General features: G+C 38.3%; 1 long non-coding RNA gene across 1 annotated transcript; it reads right to left on the bottom strand.

Annotated features, from left to right (window-relative positions):
• Window positions 1–18,910: 18,910 nt before the first annotated feature.
• LOC122739360 lies at window positions 18,911–21,056 on the bottom strand. Its single transcript, XR_006354670.1, has 3 exons — window positions 20,200–21,056; window positions 19,713–19,837; window positions 18,911–19,005 (listed from the first exon to the last, which is right to left on the bottom strand). It is a non-coding gene; the product is annotated as an uncharacterized LOC122739360 (long non-coding RNA).
• Window positions 21,057–22,601: the final 1,545 nt, after the last annotated feature.

Here is a 22,601-nt window from a genome sequence, read left to right as displayed (position 1 = left end):
TCATATTGAAGGGATACAACTTTTCAAAAGCTCCCAAGATGGAAATGTACTACACTCAAGTTGACTATTTTCAGAGCAAATAAAATTATTTTCAAAATATCCTAAGAATGCTTATTACATAATGTAAAAAATGATTTGGAGGGGGCAGCTAGGTGGCGCAGTAGATAAAGCACTGGCCCTGGATTCAGGAGTACCTGAGTTCAAATCCGGCTTCAAACACTTGACACTTAGCTGTGTGACCCTGGGCAAGTCACTTAACCCCCATTGCCCTGCAAAAAAAAAAAAAAAAAGATGATTTGGGTCAACATGCCACTCAAATGGTCTTAATTCAATGCCATCTTCCTTCTCAGACCACACACATGCATACACAGTAAATCTATGATTTCATCTACATGGAAAACTCTGGGATAACTCATCTATAACTCAAAGTCTTAGAAAATCACCTGGGGCATTGCACAATTAAGGAACTTACTCAAGGTCACACAGCCAGTATAGGACAAAGCTGGGATTTGCACTTGGGTCCCTTGACTGCAAGGCTATTTCGCTGTCTGTTCCATGGTGTTCCCTCTCACTTTGCATATGGCAGGTAGGTACTTCATAAATATTTGTTTAATTTAACTATTAAATTGAACACTTTCTCCTTTAAGGTAACTTAATTAATCATTCATGAAAGAAAACTTAAGAAAGAGATAAAAAAAAAAAAAGAAAGAAAGAAAGAGATGAGATCCTGGCCTAATAGAGGAGAGACTCCTTTGCTACCTGTTTAAACAAATTAGGACCCCTGACCCTTTATGACCTTTGTGTTCACCAGTACCAACATTTTCTTTTCTCTCAGTAACAAGCAGTTATAAAGATCTTTCATGAAAAGGTTCCTTCGGAATGAGTTTTTCAAAGCAAAGCAGTGGGCACAGGTGTGAGTTGACTATGAAGGGATGATATCTTTAAAAAAATAAAATTAAGGGGAGAGAGAGGAATGCACTGGGAGAAAGGGAAAGAGAGAGATGGAATGGGGTAAAGTATCTTACATAAAAGAAGTAAGGGGGAGGTGCAGGGAAGTGAGTGAACCTTACCCTCATCAGAAATGTCTCAAAGAGGGAATAACATACACACTCAATTGGGTAGAGTATTTAACCCTGCAGGAAAGTAGGAGGGGAAAGGGGATTAGGAGGGAGGGGCAAAAGAAGGGAGGGCAGATTGGGGAAGGAGGCAGTCAGAAGCAAAACACTTTTGAGGAGGAATAAGGTGAAAGATAGAAAATAGAGTAAATATCATGGGGAGGGAATATGATGTAGGAAAACAGAGCAACAGTAACTGAAAAAAATTTTGAATCAGAGGCAAGAGCAATGTAAGATGATGATGATTGATGGATTAATAATAATTGGATGAAGATGAGGATTGACTGATGATAATGATAAAACATGGTACTTTGCTGAACTATTGTGAAGAAAATTCTTTGTCAAGTATAAGGTACTATATAAATGTTACCTATTACTGTTGTTGCAATAATCAACCTCATGGGTTTATTGTAAGGAAATCTCTCTTTAAAGTACTATACAGGGGCAGCTAGGTGGCACAGTGAATAGAGCACTGGCCCTGGATTCAGGAGGACCTGAGTTCAAATCCAGCCTCAGACACTTAACACTTATTAGCTGTGTGACCCTGGGCAAGTCACTTAACCCCAATTGCCTCACCAAAAAAACAAACAAACAAACAAAAAGTACTATATAAGTGTAGTTTACTATTTAAAAAATGATGAGCAGGATGCCATCAGAAAAACCTGGAAAGACTTATATGAGCTGATAGAAAGTGAAATATATTATATACAAAATAACAGCAATATTATAAGATGATCTGCTGTGAATGACTTGGTTATTTTCAGCAACACAATGATACAAGACAACTGTGAAGGACTTATGAAAAATGCAATCCATCTACAGAGAAAGAGCTGATGGTATCTGAATAAAGATTGAAGTATAATTTTTTTGTTAGTTCCTTTATCTGAAGTTTTGTTTTTGTTTTCCTTCACAACCTGACTAATGTGGAATGGGCATTCTTTTTTAAACTGTGCTGTTCCTTCTCTTTAAACAGCTGGAGGTGTACACAGATGGTCAGAAAGCAGCAAATGAGTGTTTTCAGGGATCTCCGAGGTTCAGTATCATTTTTCAAATAAAGGAATTACATTAAAAAATTGATATAAAAATTTGTTTTTACATGTAATTTGGGAAAATAAAAATTCTAAATGAAAAGAGTACAAGCAAAGCAGCTTATAGCTATCATGTCACCCCATTTCTCATTGGCTTTGTTTCATGTTGCAGCAACCTTCTATCAAAGGCATTTGAATTATGAAAGCAGGGGATGGTGGGAAGATGATTGGACTCATCTCTGTATCCTCACTTTCCTCCCTACCACAAGCTCACAGTTAGACTCTAGCAAATACTTTTATGTCTGGATTCTTTAACAGAGTGTACCTTTGAAATTGCAACATCCTGGAGGTCTAGATCTAATCAATCAGTAGGGCTTACCATGTGCCAAGCATTGTGCTAAATGCTAGAGAGACAAAATATAGAAATAGCCCTTTGCCCTCAAGGAGCTTACATTTTCTTACAAAGACAATATGTACATAAATATGTACATATAAATGAAGATAGCAATAATAACTAGCATATATATCTCTTTAAAGTTTACAAAATGCTTTAACTATATGTTGACTTATTTTATCCTTACTACAACCCTATTGGGTAGGTTCTGTTATTACCTCCATTTTGCACATGAGGAAAAAGAGTCAGAGGAAGCCCAGGGTCACACAGCTAGTATGTGTCTGAGGCAGAATTTTAACTCAGAACTTCCTAACTCCAAATCCAACACTCAAAGGGATTCTTAGTGGGGAAGGTACTAGCTGCTGGAGGGACTAGGAAAAGCCACACACTGCAGGTGACCTTTGAGCTGAGTCTTCAAGAGATTTAGAGATTCTAAAAGTTGTAAGTGATACAGGAAATCCCTCTAGGTTTAAAAGACTACCAGTAAAAAGGCAGGAGATAAAGCATTTGTGTGAGGAACAAGTAGGCCAGTACAGTTAGACCACAGAGTATGTGTTGGGGAGTAATGTGTAAGAATGGAAAGGTATGGAAAGGCTAGCTTATAAAGAGTTTTAAATGCCAAGCAAAGGAATTTATACTTGATCCTAAAGATAATAGAGAACTATGGGAATATTTTGAGTGTGTGGGGTGTGTGTGACATGTTCATGGTCTATGCCTTAGAAAAATATTTTTTGCATCTCTGTGGATGATGGGTTAGAATGGGGAGAAACTTGAAGCAAGGGAGACCAGTTAGAAACCTCCTGCAGTAGTCCAGGTGAGAGATGATGAGGGTCTAAGCTAGGGAGATAACTATGTGAATGAAGAGAATGTTGTGTGTGTGTGTGTGTGTGTGTGTGTTTGTGTGTGTGTGTGTGTATAAACAAAGATACATATATACACATACACATATATGTGAGATGTTAGGAAGGAAGAAAAGATAAAATTCAGCAAATGATTAGGCTATGTGAGGTGAGTGAAAGTCAGGACTCAAGGATGACATTAAAGGCTTCAGAGCTGGATCACTGGGGAAATGCTGGTATCTCTGACCATGATACAGATGTCCTGAATTAGGATTAGGTCTGAGAGAGTGGAGGAAATAATGAGTTGTTTTGGATGTGCTGAGTTTGAGATGCCTACAGGATAAACTAATTCAAAATGTCCAATAGGCAGTTGTTAATGTGGAACTGGGGCTCAGGGAAAGACAAAACTAAAACCAATATTCCTAACATATGAATACCAAAGAAATTCATTTTTAAACTGTTGTCTCCACTAGTCTCTAACCATTTCTATTTTATTTCTATTTTCTCATATTTGTTTTACAATAAAAATTTATTTACTAGAAAACAATTGTTGTCTCTACTATTCTGAAGGCAATCAAGAGACACATGGATAAGCTAAATCACTGAAAAATAGTTTCAGTCATCAGTGTCAACTCCTTTACCAAAGATATTTACCAAACCGTAGAGAATAGGGACTGAGCTAGAGTGGTAGCCATGTGAGTAAAGAAAAGGAGTAGAATTCAATAGGTATGGTGGATGTAGAAAAGATAATATTTGGCAAAAAAAAATGCATGGGTGAGTGGGATGATGGAGAAGAGCCAAGGATAATGCCAAGGCTTGGAGAGTGAGCAACTAGAATAGTAATGATCTCCATAGAAATAAGGAAGTTCAAGATAGCTATGAATTTTGGGGGGGAGGGGCAGCTAGATGGCACAGTGGATAGAGCACCAGCCCTGGAGTCAGGAGGACCTGAGTTCAAATCCGGCCTCAGACACTTAACACTTGCTAGCTGTGTGACCCTGGGCAAGTCACTTAACCCCAATTGCCTCACTAAAAAAAAAAAAAAAGATTATTGGTTTGATCTTATTGGATCTCTCACATTTTCTCATCCTTGTTTCTTGTTTACCTTTTCTTTCTTTCTTTTTTTTTAGTGAGGCAATTGGGGTTAAGTGACTTGCCCAAGGTCACACAGCTAGTAAGTGTTAAGTGTCTGAGGCCAGATCTGAACTCAGGTACTCCTGACTCCAGGGCCGGTGCTCTATCCACTCTTGTTTACCTTTGTATGTTTCTCTTGAGTCTTATATTTGAAGATCTTTTTTTTTTATTCAGCTCTGGTCTTTTAATTAGGAATTCTTGAAAGTCCTCTATTGAACTGATCCCACCATTATGGAAAGCAATTTCTAACTATGCCCAAAGGGCTATCAAACTGTGTATACCCTTTTATCCAGCAATACCACTACTAGGTCTGTATCTCAAAGAGATAAAAAAAAAAAGTGTGTGGGGGGGGAGAAACTATTTGTACAAAAATATTTATAGACGTTCTTTCTGTGATGGCTAAAAATTGGAAATTGAGGGGATGCCCATCAATTAAGAAATAGCTAAATAAGCTCTGGTATATGAATGTAATGGAATACTATTGTGCTATAAGAAATGACTGGGAGGATGATTTCAGAATTACTTGAAAAGACTTACATGACCTGATACAAAGTGAAGTGAGCAGAACCAGGAGAACATTGTACACAATAATAGCAATATCAAATGATGAACAACTGTGAAAGACAGCTAGTCTTAGCAATACAATGTTTCAAGAGAATCCCAAAGGACTCATGATAAAGCATGCTGCCTCCAGAGAAACTGCTGATGTCATCTGACTATAGACTGAATCAGACTTTTCCTTCCTTCCTTCATTTCTTCCCACCACTCTCCCTCCCTCCCTCTCTTCCTTCCTTCTTCCTTTCCAGTTTTCTTGTACAAAATGACTAATGTGGGAGTGCTTTACATGACTGTACATATATAATTTATATCAGATTGCTTACTGTCTCAGGGAGGGTAAAAGAAGAGAAGGAGGGATAGAATTTGGAGCTGAAAACTTAAAAAACATCAATGAATGTTTAAAATTATTTTATATGTAATTGGGGAAAAGATTATTTTTAAAAAGAGATCATTAGTAACTTTGTAGAGAACAATTTCAGTTGAATGATGTGGTTTGGAAGCCAGATTGTAAAAGGCTGAGAGGTGACTGAGAGGAGAGGAAATAAAGCAACAGTAAAGACAACTTTTTCTAGGAATTTGGCTGTGACAGGGAGAATAGGATAATGGCTTGAGGAGACTGGAGGGCCTGTGTGAAGCAGGAAAGAAATCAGGAGACGGAAAGATTGCAAATTAAAGAAAAAGGAGGTGATTGTTAAAGTGATCAGTGTGAATACTCTCCCCACCAATGCTATCAATCAATCATGCATTCCCTACCCCACTCTACATTTCTTGCTGTCAAGTCAATAATCAGATGAATACCATGAAAGAGTGTTATTAATTGGCTGCCCTTGTGGATCAATTTTCATAAAGATCTGAAATCCAAGATTACATATAGGTAATTGATACAAACATAGAAGATGAGTTATTGCTATTCTAGTCACAGCCTTTCCCAGCCTTGGCATTATCATTGACTCTTCTTTCTCTGTCACCCCACTCACCCCCCCTTTTTTCCCCAAAATATGATTTTTTCTATATCCACCATATCTCTTGAATTCTATTCCTCTCCTTTACTCACATGGCTACCACTCTAGCTCAGGCCTTCCATCACTTCCTACCTGGACTACTATAATAACCTTCTAATTGGTCTTCCTGTGACTATATATAAAATAACTTTGTCAACCAAACCCCCCTCTTTGAATTTCCAGTTAATCAAAATTATTTTGGGGTCCATGAACCAACCCACTTCTATCCTTACTCTGGATACAAATTCTCTTTCAAATAAATATTCTAACCGAAGTCTCCAACTCCATCCCCACTCCCCATCTCTGGTTACTTCCCTTCCACATCTGCTTCTTTTAGTAGTCACTAGCTCCCTATTCATGTTATTCTGTAACACCAGAGACAGTTAGGTGGTACAGCTGATAGAGTGCTAGGCTGGAGTCAAGAAGACTTGAATTCAAATCCAGCCTCAGGTTCTTACTAGTATCACCTTGGGCAAGTCATTTAATTTATATTTGCCTCAGATTCCTCAACTGTGAAGTGGAGATAACAAGAGTACCTATCTCCCAAAGTTGTTATGAGGATCAAATGAGATAATAATTGTGAAATAATAATTATGAAGCACTTAGCACAGTTCCTAACACAGAGTAGGTACTATATAAATATTTATTCCCTTCCTGTCTCCTCCCTTCATCACCAGGAACAGGGTGAACAGTGGCAATGGCAAAGCTGATTTGTGAAAATCATGATTCATGAAAATTGAATTGAGCCAGATGACAAAATGGAGAGAACTCAAATTACCAGGACTTTTCACCCATTTGATGGCTCTTAGTCCTGAGTTGGAGTTCAGGTTTCTTAGGATGCTTAGGAAAATATATAATAGATATAAATTTAGTTGTGCACAAAAATAAATATATATGGTCTACCATGTTATATATATATATATATATATATATATATATATATATATCTGAGACTGGATTTGAACTCAGGTCCTCCTCAATCCAGGGCTGGTACTCTATCCACTGCACCACCTAGCTGCCCCTTACTATATACTTTAAAAAAACTGTAAGGGGCAGCTAGATGGCGCAGTGGACAAAGCACTGGCCCTGGATTCAGGAGTACCTGAGTTCAAATCCGGCCTCAGACATTTAACACTTACTAGCTGTGTGACCCTGGGCAAGTCACTTAACCCCAATTGCCTCACCAAAAAAAAAAAAAAAAACATAAAATAAAAAAAAACTGTAAGGACTAGAGTTTCACATATGTTATATATTTATAATTCTCTTTTCCTTTTGTTTAAGGAAATGTTCATGTTGATGTTTGTCAGGTTCACAGTAATAAATGTAATTTTTAAAAAAGGAACTTTAGGAGAGAAGAATTTCACAGGAATGTCAGGATGTTGCCCTACTGCCAATCTCAAATTCATTTTTCTTCTTAAGGACTTTAATGGGCTATTGTGGATGCTTTACTATTGTTTATAACACACTCCATTGAGTGTATCTATATATAGGTTCCTTTGAGGCTTTTGTGTCTTCTGCATTTCTTATGGAGTGAAATAAAGACTGTCCTCTATCCAATAGATGTTTTTTACCTTGAATGCTTGTAAAGGACCTAGGAACCCTGTTATCCCCAGTTTTGGAAACCTAGGCACAAACTATTCACACAACTATATTTAGAGTTTTCTCAATATGTACTCTAGGTAGATATGGGGAGAATGAGAAAAGGGATAATAAATGAGAGGTAAAATTATCCTTTTGGATTAGGTCCAATACCAGATCCAGTCCATTTGAGCCCAGAACTGCTCTGAGCCATGACTTGCATGCATATGTATGTGTGTGTATATATGAATATTAAAATATAGCTTTTGTATCTGCCTGTCTCCTACAAACAAATCAGAGAAATAATCTTTAATCTCTCCTACAAAATTAATAAACAGATCAGAAAAATTATCTTATAATATCTCCTACAATTTCTTCCCATACTTGTCCTCCTACAGATATAATAACCAAATCAGAGAACATGGTTAAGAACCAGATCAGAGAATTTAATATCTCCTACAAGACAAACCAGATCAGAGACAGACAGAAAAAAAAGCATAATATCAATTTAATATTTTGTCCCAAGAAGAAATATTTAACACATGAACATGTGGAGACATCCCTCCTAAGAGGGAAGCCCAGAGCTCCCCCTTCTTTCTTTTTTCTTTTTCTTTTTTTAATTAAAAAAATTTTTTTTTTTGTAGCTCCCCTTCTAAGGGTTTTTAAGTTTCCTTTGCTCACAGGTTACAGAATAACTTCATTGGCATGATACAGATCAACCCATTATAAATGTAAATCAGTTAAACAATACAAATCATCTTAACAGCTCAACTTAAAGTAGATGCTATGGTTAGATTACTTATGGTGGAAACAGGAGGGATATTATCAAAGACCAAGAGGTCTAGACAGTGGATCAGGAGAACAATAAGATCTATTTACTTCCTGGGGAAACAAAGATAGTGAATTGGAATTTCAAGGGGCATTTAAATTTGTTTATTCTCTTGGGGAAAGTAAATAGGGACTGTCTGGTTTCACTTTGAAGCTTTTTTGAGCAAAGGACATTTTGCTCCTATTAATTCAGGGTCTCATAAAATCCATTTGGATAATAAGGTACCTCCGTCAAATCCAGGTGATCCATATATTCATATTAATAATATAAATAGATATAGACATAGATATAGATATTTGAGGAGAGACTGCCCTTAGACTCTGATATATATATATATATATATATATATATATATATATATATATATATATATATTAATGTATAAGGTATTTTATTTTTTCCGTTACATGTAAAGATAGTTCTCAACTTTTGTTTATACAAGCTTTATAATTTCAGATTTTTCTCCCTCCCTCCTCTCCCTCCCCCCTCCCCTAGACAGCAGGTAATCTGATATAGGTTATATCTATATATCTATATACATATATATTTGAATATTAAAATATAGCTTTTGTATCTGCCTGTCTCCTACAAACAAATCAGAGAAATAATCTTTAATCTCTCCTACAAAAATTGGGTGGCATATGAGCTAAACCTGAAAGGAAGTGAGTAGGGAAGGGTCCAGGTTGGATGAAGATTAACTTTATTATAATTTTTTATTATAAGACCAAATACTATTCCTATATATCGACTCTTCCTGGTTTGTTGTTTGTCTGTTGTTTGATGGTCATCTGTCTATAAAACACTGTTATCTGCTCATACTTTTAAAAAATTTATTGGAAAGGAACCTTATTTTAATAGATTCCCAGCCTTTGTCTAAAAAACATTTATTGAATATTGACTACATATATTTTACTGGTTAATGTTACTGTTTTTTGTCCCTCCTCAAATTTTACACTTATATAAGGTAAAGTGAACAAAACAAAATTGTTTTGATATTTTTAAAACAACCCTCCAGGTAACTGGAGACACCTTAGGGTGTCATAAAAGCTGGTTTGGAAAGCATTGTTCTATTGGTTTGGTAACCAAGCTCTCCAAAATGCCTCATCTTATGGCTGGTGCAATCAGTCTGGAGAATTTTCCTATGTCATCTCAATAATCATTAACTTACTGGTCTCAGCTCAAAAAGAATATGGATAAATGAAATGAAAATACAATCTCCAGGCAAGCCAATTAGGCCAAGTGTTGAGTAAGTCAGACATAAAGGAGATGAATTCAACTTTATGTGTCACTCAAGTAAATCATTGTAACAGGCACAGTCAGGCCAGAAGGGAGAAGGCAAACAAAAGATGATAGAAAAAGAATAGGAAAAGTCACAAAAGAGTCGGTCAGAGAATACCAGGCCCATTCTTTACTTCTGCTTTTTTTCCCCCCAATAAATGAAAGCTAAGATTTCTTCTCTGATCGGGTCAGAAACACAACCAATAATTTCCCTCTCTCCATTTATCTTTTTCAAATCTGAAAGGAGAATTTTGGGGTTTGTCTTCTTAGTAGGGTTGCCAGAATCACACATTAAGGATAATGGTAGTAGAAGGGGAAGGAAGTGACAGCAGTGGCTGGTGGGGCTGGGGAGGGGGAGGGAGGTAAGTGGTGGGTGTATATTAGATTAGGGATGTTGGATGATCTGAGATAGAACTGACAGTACATGATAAATGTATTATCTTCTTAGAACCAGGAAGTAGGTCATCAGGGTTTCAGTTATCACATATCAAAGAATATTATAACCTTCTGTCTTTAGTTCTCCCTTCCATGCACATACTCAGAAGTCTCCATCATCAAAATATGCATACAAGAAAGGCCCCAATGTACACAATAGCATAAATGATTAATGAAATTTAATATTTCCTCTCCAAGACATGTCAATAATGGTCAAAGCTCCTATTTGGCTGAAAGTCCTTCAAACCAGAGGGTTGGTTTTGCTCACAAGATACATCCAAAGTAATCACCCAACTATTCAGGTTATACTAATATTAGCTAAAAGCCTAACATATAGGACCCCTTGATGAGCACAAGGAGTTAAGGCACTCTCCATTCCCTTCCTTGGCTGGTTGTGGGGGAGGTGGGGGAGATGGGGGAGGTGGGGGTGGGGTGGGGGTGAGCTCTGTATTCTGGAGGCAGGCATGTGGATAGACAGAGTTAAATCCTAGGAGGAGCCAGACCCTCTAGAAGGGTCTGCACACTCTTTAGCTTATGTCCTCCACCTAAGCACCCCAGGTTTAAAAAAACCACATGTCTTTACAATTTAGATTGAGGCTTGAATCTAGGGCTTCCCCAAAAGAGGGAAGTTTTTTAAAGTACCCAATGTCCAATATGAATAAGGCACGAGAGAGGCATTTATTTCCTACACCACAAGAGAAATGCTAACCACAAAACTGCCTCATGCAATCACAAAGTGACATAAATGAGGACTCAGCAACTTATTACTATTGTTAGATCTCAGGGTGGGAAGCTGAATTATGAACATCAGAGCATTAAGCAGTTTATGGAACTGCTATATAGGAATTCCACATTTTATCTTGGCTCTGAACTATTTTATACAATTCCTGGTCCATTTCTTCTTTCAGTGTTCATTTTCTCCAGTGAAGAAATTCTCCTTGCCTCTGATACCCTTCACACAATGCACCCAGAACCCTTCAGACTAACCAAGTTGCCTCGAAACTTGTACAGGTGAGAGGCAATGTAAATGAAGGGAATCCTTTCACTAGGGTTATAGATGGTTGAGCAGAGTTGTCAGTCACATGCAGTCTGCATGTGGCACAAAACACTCCCTAGTGCAGCCCGAACCAGATTAAAATGTGTGAGGAATTGGGGATGGGGTTGACTCCTCTCAAAATGAATAAAGATCCCCAGTTGAGGATTAGTGTGTATTCAGATAGTGAAACTTCTCTTGGGATGTTTTAGGCAGAGGGGTGGGAATTGTAGATTGTAACCCTTGGAAAAGGGAGAGGCCATTTCACCTTTAGGGATGGGAAGAGATAAAAGCAGGCCCCAGGGTCACTCCACCAGATGGATTAGAGGTGGCCCATTCTGTGGAGAATGGCAATAAATGAGCCTTTGACACATCACCAGCACTGAGTTCCAGAAGTTATTGGAGTGATTTTTCTCACAAAATGCAATCAAGAAATAGTTAACAAAATGAATAAAAATGTAATAAACAGATATTACAATAAAACAAAGATGATATTAACAGATAATTTAGAAACTAAGTCAATTTCATTGACCCCTGTTTCTATTTGATTTGTTGTGTGAGAAAAAAAATTTAATTAAAATGTTTAATGTTTAAATGTTGCATAAGGGTTTCTTTTTTATACTATTGCAACTACATTTTGAACTCAATAGTATGAACTTATTTTTGTAGAGATTCTTATTCTTTTAAGATTGTGTTTTAACTTGTATTAAAATATGTTCTGATTTTTCACAAAAGTAATTGTATACTTAGTAAAAATTATTATTTGGAATTATTGCATATTGTATATTATATTCTTAGTCAAAGCAAATTCACATTTTTTTTCTGTCATAATTATCCTCAATTTTTAAATCCATATGAGATGGATTATGGGAACTTACCATTTAAGACATTAATTGCCTTCACCCATGAGAGGAATATATACAAGAGCAGGCATTGGACTGTCACAGAAGGGGGAGACACATATGAAGTCCAGGTACTGCGCTGACTTGGGAAAGGCCTCAAGAATGGCTATTGGCAAGAGCTGAGGTTGGCTTCTTTTGGCTCCATTTCCCCACAATATTGTACAGATGGCTGGAAGTTTTCATCCCATCCATCTCATTCTACACCTGGCTTCTATTCCCCCTCCAATATGCCTGATGCCATGGACATCTCAATCCCATGCATCTGATTAAGCCTGATTCAGTTTCCTCCAATATGTTGGGTGGCATGGACATATATCCTATTCCATCCAGCAAAAAGTGATGAAGCAAAGATAAAAATTATTTTCTAAATTAATATCACAATTGTCTTCTCAATTTATCCTCCACAGGAGGGATTGTAGTAATATTAAGTTTTAGAGAATGTTTCAATTTTTGTTTTTATTAGAGGACTGAGGACTGAGAGTGAGGGGTGGCTGACAGTGGAGAAAGAGTGAAAGAATGAGAGATCAGTCAGTAGTGAAAGCGGGTGCAGTAGGAAGAAGTGTGAAGGAAGATGCTACAGAGACAGATGGAGGAGCAGAGCAGTGAAAGGAGAGGGGAAGCTATGGAGAAAGTTAAAATGCAGTCAGGTCATATTTTACTTTTGTTATCCTTATCTTTAAGTTTATTCACCCCAATAAACGCTGGTATTTGCTTTAATTGAAAAAAGGCTTTTGCTTATCAGTCTGAGAGGCAGTAGGGGAGGGGGAGCCTCCCAATTGGCTCTTCCCATATTAAATTTGTTTTGTTTTGTTTCATTTTGTGGGGCAATGAGGGCGAAGTGACTTTCCCAGGGTCACACAGCTAGTAAGTATCATGTGTCTGAGGCTGGATTTGAACTCAGGTCCTCCTGAATCCAGGGCTGGTGCTTTATCCACTTTGCCACCTAGCTGCCTCACGCATATTAAATTAAAAGCAATCAACCAACCAGGAGTTCACAGATTAGCAAGCCAGTTAATAAAAATTTTTACAGTATACACTGTTTATAATGTTCACTTACTAAAGGGGAGTGCCCCCTTTAGTTTTTCTGCTTGTGATGTCCACCTGCTAATAGGGGAGTGCCCCCTTTAGCTTTTGTCAATGCTTCGCTCAATTTCTTTTTCTCCCTTTTCCCTTTACTTAGTTAGCCACAAGCATATGTAATATTATTACTGCGTGGGAAGAAACAATGTTTCTTCGCTTGAAGTAGGGGGGAATGTGAGAAAATAATGGGATTTCGCAGATACTCTAAGGCTTACCTAGAGATTAATCTAAACTGATAGAATCAAGTGAGAGTGATTGACTTTGCTGATTAGCCTACTTCAAGTTAATTAGATTGTAACCACATCTGGCTAGCCCTTAAGAAGGTATTGTTCCGGGCAGCTAGATGGCACAGTGGATAGAGCACTGGCCCTGGAGTCAGGAGTACCTGAGTTCAAATCCGGCCTCAGACACTTAACACTTACTAGCTGTGTGACCCTGGGCAAGTCACTTAACCCTAATTGCCTCACTTAAAAAAAAAAAGGTATTGTTCTCAGAAGCTAAGGACTTTGAACTCAACTTGATTTTCAAATTATCTCTCCTAGATTTATTTTCTAGGTCAGCTGTTTTTCCAAGGAGATATTTCACATTGCCCTCTATTTTTTCATTCAATTGGATTTTCTTCACTGTGTTTTGGTTTCTCATAAGGTCACTAGCTTCCATTTGTTCTATCCTAATTCTTAGACAGTTATTTTCATCAGACAGTTTTTTAATCTCCTTTTCCATTTGGCATTTCAAACTGTTGACTTTTTTCTCATGACTCTCCTGCATTGCTCTCATTTCCCTTTCCATTCTTTCCTCCTTTTCTTTTCATCTTCTTTCTATTTCTCCTACTTTCTCTTCAAAGTCCCTTTTGAGAGCTTCCATGGCCTGAGACCAGTTCATATTTTTCTTGGAAGCTTTGGATGTTGGAGCTTTGACCCTGTTATTATCTTCTTCTTCTGAGGTTGTATTGTGGTCTACCTTACCCCCAAAGAAGTTTTCGATGGTCTTCTGCTTTCTCTGCCTACTCATCCTGGCTTACTATTTCTTGGCTTTTAACTCCTTCTTAAAGTGTGGTGCTGCTTCCAGGACACACTGTTCAAGCTACAGTGTGGCCTGGGGGATGTTTGGTCTTCTTCTCAGCCTGCCTGGCCTCACTTTCATTTTATTTTAAACTCTCCACTGGGGTGTGTGTGGGGGGGGGGGGGCGCTGCTTCTCACTCCACTCCTGTTCTCAGCTTCAGAGGCTCCCAGGTGTTTTGGGTTGGGGGGGGAAGAGGTTCTCAGGTCCAGAGATAACCTCAGGCCTACTTACTAAGCAACCAACCAGCAAAGCTTTCTGTGGTGTGGTTCTCAGCTTCCGATGAGACTGCTCCCCTGCTCCCTTCCCCTACCTGGGTCTCCCGCCGCTCAGGATTTCTTCCTGGTTGCCCGCTGGGGTGGGACAGTCGAATCCTTCCCCCAGGCCACTGGTACCCCTGTACTTACCCCGCCCCAGGCCAGCCATTCAGTCAGACTGCATGCTTGGTTCCAGAAGACGCCAGTGCTGCAGCTGATTCAGAGGCACTGGGGCAAATTCCTCTGGTGGGTGTCTGGTGTCTGAACTCAACTTGAGACCACCTTCAAGTCCAGTGAATCAATGGATTTAGATGATGCCTACCAATCAGCTTGAAGTAGTGTGTAAGGACCACCTCTACTCCAGACCTATAAAAAGTTTCCATGCTCAGTTTGAGAGCAGTTTGTGCTTGAAGCAGGCTTGTGGCAGAGGACTTGAGGAAGAACCAGACCAGACTGGAACTCTAGGTTAGATAGGCCTTTTCTTAACTCCACATGTTCTCTTTTTTCTAATACCTACTATGTTTTAATAAATGCTTAATGCCCAAAGACTGGTGCTAAAGCTTCTAATTAAAGGCAACCACAAATTAGATTTTTTAGATAGCATATTTAGATTCTAAACCTCACAGTTGTAGACGTAGAAGCAATAAGATTCCACAAATGATTTGATTTGGGGGTAAAGGACAGAAAAATCAAGGATAACTGAGATTAAACATCTGAGTAATAGAAAGGATGTTGCTGATCTCAACAAAAGTAGGGAAGCAGAAAGGGGAAGCTTTAGGGGAAGGTGGTAAATAATAATTTTGGATGTGCCAAATTTGAAATACTAATGGGATATCCCAGTGAAACTATCCAGGTGGGTGATTTAGGACTGGAATTCAGGAGAGAAAATAATGCTGGAGATATAGATTTGTGAGATATTTGCATGGAGATGATAATTGAACCCAATGGGAATGGATGCAATTTCCAAGGCAAAAAGTGTAGAGACAGATGAGAAGAGGACCAGGGACACAGCCTTGGGAAATGAGTGTGCCAAGGGAACGGGAAATAAATGAGAAGGATCCAGAATGAAGACAAAGAAGAAGCAGTATAAAGGAAGCTATCTTCTATTCCTCTCATTTCTCAATTTCTACAAGACAATTCCTCTATGAAGCCCTTTCTGAATCTTTCATCCTAAAGTAATTTCTCTTTCCCAAACCCAGTTTGTATTGCCTGTACCACTCGTTGGGAAATTCACAAGAGGCTTCCTTGACACAGCTCTTCCCTCCGTCTCCTAGCTGAAAAAGTAGATAGAACACTGGACCTGGAATAAGGGAAAATTGAGTTCAGCTGTGTGATCCTGAGTAAGTCACTCTGTCTCAGTGTTTCTCAACTATAAATGGTGCTTAATTCTTTCCTTCCTGATTGACTGTATGACTAGCAGAGTTCTAGGTATTAAGAGTGATACAAAAGAAGTATAAGCCCTAATCTCCATCTTTCAACATTAACTCTTTTTAAAAAATTTATAATAAACAGTTTTATTCAAAGTTTTGAATTCCAAATTTTATCCTTCCTCCCCCCTCCCCCCAGACAGTAAGGCATCAGATAGAGTTTATACATCAACATCAACTCTTTCATAGCTAATATATATTATAGCAAATCTATTATATTCAATTATGCATAATATGTAAATTATATATAATATATTTCATAGATAACTATGGCATGTAAAATTATATGTGGTCTTTCTGTCCCAAGTTAAGAGAAAATTAGCTGGGGTTTCTAATATATTTGTTACTTATAAATTAAAAGCTTTAGCACCAATTTCGAGCATTAAGCATTGATTAAAGCATACCAAATATTAGTAAAGAGAGAACACTTGGCTCAGAAAGTTAAGAAAAGGCCTATCTAGCAACCTGGCCTGCTTCTTCCTCCAAGTCCTCCACCACGAGCCTATCCAAGAACCAAACTGAGAGTCAAAACTTTCCTCTGGGTCCAGAGGAAAGGCAGCCCTTCCACACTGCTCAAAGCTAATTGGCTAGCATCACTCAAAAACTGACTAAAGATATGTCTTGCCTCTGGGTGAGGAGGCAGTGACATAAGCAATCTGAACCAGATATGTGGCCAAGAGTGGACTCCTAAGCTCAATGGCTACCAATGGACTGGGCCTATAAAAGTTTCTAAGTTTCTTCCTAAAGAAACTTATTTTTGATGAGTAATAAATACTGAGATGCCTTAAGATGGCTGAGTCCAAAAAGGGTATGATGTGTTTATATAATGGTCAGTAATGGAAGTTTCAAAATTGTGCTTCCTTTCATTCTCACAATTCATATATAAGTTGGCCCTTGGAAAATGCTTAAATTGTATAAACTTACTGGACAGAGAGATTAGTATTTACATGAAAAAAAAACAACAAACCTTAAAAACTTTGGCTCCTGAAATTCCTGCAACTGATTCTTCTGAGTAAGACAGATTCTGCTCAGTAGAAAATTCCTGTATGGCCAATTCACTAATTTCTATTCCAACTACACTATGACCCAGGTCAACAAACCTGTACATAGAAAACAGCACTGTTAATATTTATTCTCTGTTTTGTTTTGGGTTTTGTCAGATCAGTAATTCTATGGGTAGAGAGAAAATAACATATGAGGTAAATCCCTTCTACAGATGTAGAACAGCACTTGTTCTTCAATGCAATTTCTTCAAAATTTATATTATTAGAACTCTAAATCTGATATGAGATGACAGCAAGCTGAAATCTCCCATCTCTAAGGTCCATATGTTCAGATTCATCAGGTTTTGGGGATGACACATGTCAACAATGAACACAATGGTTATTTGCATGCATTTAACAACCCACAAGTACCAACAAATACTGAAAAGCTCAATTCATGTCTGCTTCAAGATGGAAGGGAATCATGCATATTAAGTCTTAAAACATCCACTGATTTAATATGTGTGGTTGAGTTGAGTAGTTTAAAGTTTCAAAGCACACTCTATATTAGAAAATCTTTATAGCTTACCTTTGACAAATATGTATCTTATAAAATATCTTTTAAAATTATTTGTATGACCTGAATTCAACATATGTAAGCAGAAAATGAGTATTTATTGTAGTCATCTCTGTAACAATGAACAGCACATATGCAGCAAGCCCTCTCCCTCTAGTGGCAACAAATACTGACATAATAGTGGCTTTAAGCCAGGTAAATACATCCTAATATTCATACATGGGCATTTTTCTTGATACATAGTAGTCTTTCCACATCAGCACAGCATTAACTTTTAAGATCCAATGATCATATTTTCACAAATTTAGAGTTTGTTCTAGCATTCAAGACTTAGCATTTTTTGCAGGTAACTTTCAATGAGTTTCTGCCTCCTAGTTAAGTCAGCATAGTTAAAGTATGGCCAAAGTAATGAAATTGAATCCTAAGTAAGTCCTTTAGATCTGCTCTACCTCATGTTTAGTCATGCCTTTAACCCTTGTCTGCTATCTCATAAATGCACACTGCTGTTCTAACAGGGTGGTTAGTTAGATCTATGTAAAATCTGCTACTGGAAACAAGTCTAAGCATTTCTATTTTTGGTTTGTTGTGTTATCCCTTCATAAGATGTGCAATCCTTTAGCATAATATACTTAGAGAAGAGATCTTAATGGGGATCCGGCCCAACTCTCATTTCAAACTGAGGCCTAGAGAGGAAAAAGTCCCCATGGAAGGAAGAGGCAAATTCAAACCTAGCTGTTCTGGCTCCAAATCCAGTTTTCTTTCTATACTCTAAAGTTGCCTCTGTGGCACCTGACTCTCCTCCTGGTTTCAAAGCACTTCTTTTTGCTTATGAGTTCATTAAAAAAATGCTGTTACATGTTGTTCGATGAAGAACTGTGAATGACTTAACTATTCTCAATAATACAATGATCCAAGACAATCCCCAAGGACTAATGATGAAGAATACTATCCACCTCCAAAGAAAGAATTGATATTGGCTGAAGTATGTTATTTTTTCACTTTCTTTTTTTCATCTTTTTTCTTTTAAGTTTTCTTGTACAAAATGACTATATGATATTTTACATAATTGCACATGTATAACCTACATCTGATTGGAAGAGGAGAAATAGAATTTAGAACTCAAAACTTTAAATAAAAATGCTTATTAAAATAAAATTTAAAAAGAATAAATACAAAGTTGCTTCAATAAAATGTATAAAAGTAACCCGAAAAATGCTGTGCTATAAGCCACAACTACCTCCCTAACTTCCAGTCTAGGAACATAATCCCTCCATAACAAAGTACTCTAAAAATCTTAAGGAAATCTTTAATATGAGGTATTACCCATATGTCATTTTTAAATTGTGTGGAAAATCCACTATATTATCATCAAAAGAAAAATTACTGGCATGTATCTGTTCTTACCATTTCATTTCAACTGCTTTTCCACAAAGAGGGAAAAATACCCTGAGTCCCTTTCTGCCATTAAGAAATGTATTCATGTGTTTCCTTAATAACCTGGGAAGAAGAGGAAATGAACAAAATATATTAACAATTTTGAAAAAGCATTCATTACAATAGCAAAGGATTTGTGATTTTAAACATCACAAATGCTACCTCAATAATGTTCTCTTTTTCACTTCTTTACTAGTAAAATTAAAAATAATAACAAAGCAACCCCAAATCCCACAATCCCATTTCTGAATTACAAAGCAATGAAGCTGGGGGGCAGCTAGGTGGCACAGTGGATAAAGCACCAGCCTTGGATTCAGGAGGGCCTGAGTTCAAATCCAGCCTCAGACACTTGACACTTACTAGCTGTGTGACCCTGGGCAAGTCACTTAACCCTCATTGCCCCACCAAAAAACAAACAAAAAACCAAAAAACTAAAACTAAAACAAAAAACAAACAATAACAAAGCAATGAAGCTGGGTAAAATCTGGTTTTGCACTGTGATCTGAAGGTAACCCTCCAATGAAGTGAAAGCTCTTAGATGTTCTACTATGCTGGAAAGATGTAGTCAGAGGACCTTCTCACTCTCACTTTGGAAAGGCTCATCACAATGTAGGTCACAGACTGATTGATTCATTATTTTCAAAAATCATCTATTAAATGGTAGAGCAGCTATTCTCTGCATTGGAGCAGGGAATACCACAGATCCTTGAAGTAAAAGAAATGGGAAAATGAATGCTTATAAGTCTTGTTTACCATTGGAATTTAGTTACCTGATATTTCTTCCAGGTCAGTTGAGTTTCCTGTTGCTAAAGTAGTGGGTTCCCAAAATATGTACTCAGATTTTAAGAAATACTTGGTAAATAATATGTAGAGAAACTATTGCTGATAATATAACCTGTTAAGGGTTAAAATTCTAGCTAAACTGTCTAAAATATCTAATGAGTGGTCGCCAATAAATTATAAGCTTCAGCAAGAGTTAGACTTTTAAGCATTTATTAAGGAGAATAATAATTTGGTAAAGAGAGAGAGAAAGGCCTAGATTCCTATCTATTAAAGGGAGAGCACATTTCTAGCTCCGCTCTCCACCAGCGTCCTCAGGAAAAAGCGCAAGACTGAGCGCCAGTCTCTTCCTTCCTCCTCCCACTCGTCCGTGTCACTTCCTGATGCCTGGTCTTGCCCTCAAAGACCTTCGCTTCATGGGCAGAACTCTTCTACAGTAAGTCTCCAGCAGGTGGCGTTATTCCAATCGTTACAAACCCCTAAATATAAGTCTTTCTTTCAGTCCACGTCCTTCTCGATCTCTCAGATGCATTTTACACACAGTAAGATGGTTCTGTGGAAGAAAGGGAAGGAGTGCTTATTCATGTACTAGGTGTCAGAGTGCATAGAGCTCCATGCCTGGAGTCAGGAAGCCCAGAGTTTAAATCTGGCCTCAGAAACTAGCTGTGGCCCTGGGCAAGTCACTTAGCCCAGTTTGCCTTAGTTTCCTCATCTGTAAAATGGAGATATAATAGTACCCACCTCGCAGGGCTGTTGTGAAAAATCCAATGAGATAATAATGGTAAAGCACAGGGTCTGGCACATAGTAAGCACTATGCAAACGCTAGCTATTATTGCTATCATGATCTCTTCTGCCCTTCATGGTGAAATCCCTTGAAAAGGCTGTTTCTAATAAATGCCTCCACTTTCTCTCTTCTACCTCTCTTCTTAGCCCCTTAGAATTGGGCTCCTGAGGTTATCATTCCACTGAAAAGGCTCTCTCCAGAGTTACTGATGATTACTTGGTTGCCAAATCCAATGGCCTTTTCCAGTCCTCATTTTCCTCGACCTCTCTGCAGGAGATCACCCACCTCTCCCTAGGTTTTCAGGATGCCATTCTCTCCTGGTTCTTCTCCTACCTATCTGACCACTCTTTCTCAGTCTCCTCCAGATTACAGCCTCTAACTGTGGGTATCCCTTAGGGTATTCTTCTTCTATTCTCCTTTACTTGGTGATCTGACCAAGTGAGCTTGCCATCTCTGTGATAATGATTCTCAAATCAACCTTTCTGGCCCCAGTCTCTCTGCTGACCTCCAACTGCCTTTCAGACATCTCAAGCCAGATTCCAAAAGGCATCTTCGATGCAATATGTCCAAAATGGAAATAATGATTTTACCCCCCTAAACCCTCCCCTCTACCTCCTACTTTCCCTGTCACCATAGAGGGCAACACCGTCTTACCACTATGGCAGGCTAACAATTCTCAACTTCTCACTATCTCTAACCTCCCAAATCCAATCTGTTGTAAAGGTCTGCTGATTTTGCCTTTCCAATATCTCTCTATTATGCCCCCTTCTCTCCTCTGACACTGCCACCACTCTAGTGCAGACCCTCATCACCTCACACCTGGATTATTGCAATAGCCTGCTGGTGTCAAGTTTCTCCCCACTCTAATCCAATTTTTAGGAAAATACATGATTTTCCTAAAATGCAGGTCTGAGTACGTCACGCACTCCATTCACCCCCTACTCAACTCCAGTGGCTTCCTACTGCCTCCAGAAGCAAATTCAAATGTTCTGTTTGGCATTCAAAACTCTTCATAACCTAGCTTCCTCCTACCTTTCCAGTCTTCTTACACCTTCCTCCCCAATACATAGTCTTCAAACCAACGACATTAGCCTCCTGGCTGTTCCAAGAATGAGACATTCCATCTCTCAGCTCTGGGTGTTTTTTCTTTCTTTCTTTTTTTTTTTTTTTTAAGTGAGGCAATTGGGGTTAAGTGACTTGCCCAGGGTCACACAGCTAGTTAGTGTTAAGTGTCTGAGGCCGGATTTGAACTCGAGTACTCCCGACTCCAGGGCCGGTGCTCTATCCACTGTGCCACCTAGCTGCCCCTCTGGGTGTTTTTTTTTTTTTGCCTGTCCTCCATACCTAGAATACTCTCTCTTTTCTGCTCTGACCCTCAACCTCCCTGGTTTCAAATATCAACTAAATCCTACCTTCTACAGGAAGCTTCTCCCAACCTGCCTTAATTCTAGTGCCTTTCTTCTGTTAATTATGTTCTATTTATTCTGTATATAGCTTGCTTTGTAGATATTTGTTTTCTTGTTGTCCCCCCCAACTCGACTGTAAGCTCCTTGAAGGCATGGACTGTTTTTTTGTTGTTGTTGTTGTTTTTTGTGGGGCAATGGGGGTTAAGTGACTTGCCCAGGGTCACACAGCTATTAAGTGTCAAGTGTCTGAGGATGGATTTGAACTCAGGTACTCCTGAATCCAGGGCTAGTGCTTTATCCACTGGGCCACCTAGTTGCCCCTGGCATGGACTGTTTGATGTCCTTTTTTATATGCCCAGTGCTTAGCACATAGTAGGCTCTTAATAAATGTTTAATGATTGAGTAACATCATCACCTCCCATGGATTGAATGATCTTTTCTATGCAGATGACATAGTTTTATATTATATACCTTGAGAGTCTCTTGTGAGTTCCAGTTGTATAAAACCAAATACCTACTTGGCATTTTAAATTAGATGGCCTAGAGACATCTCAAACTCAATATATACAAAATAGAAGTCACTGTCTTTCCCCTCAAGCCCCTCTAACAAATTTCCCTTTGTCTGTCAAGGATGCCACCATTCTTCCAGTCTCCTAGGTTTTTAACCTCAGTGTTTTCCTCAATTCTT

Source organism: Dromiciops gliroides, chromosome 1 (assembly GCF_019393635.1).
Source record: "Dromiciops gliroides isolate mDroGli1 chromosome 1, mDroGli1.pri, whole genome shotgun sequence".
Lineage (NCBI taxonomy): Eukaryota > Metazoa > Chordata > Mammalia > Microbiotheria > Microbiotheriidae > Dromiciops > Dromiciops gliroides.
Note: the sequence above shows the minus strand (reverse complement) of the source record. Positions and strands in the feature narration are given on the sequence as shown.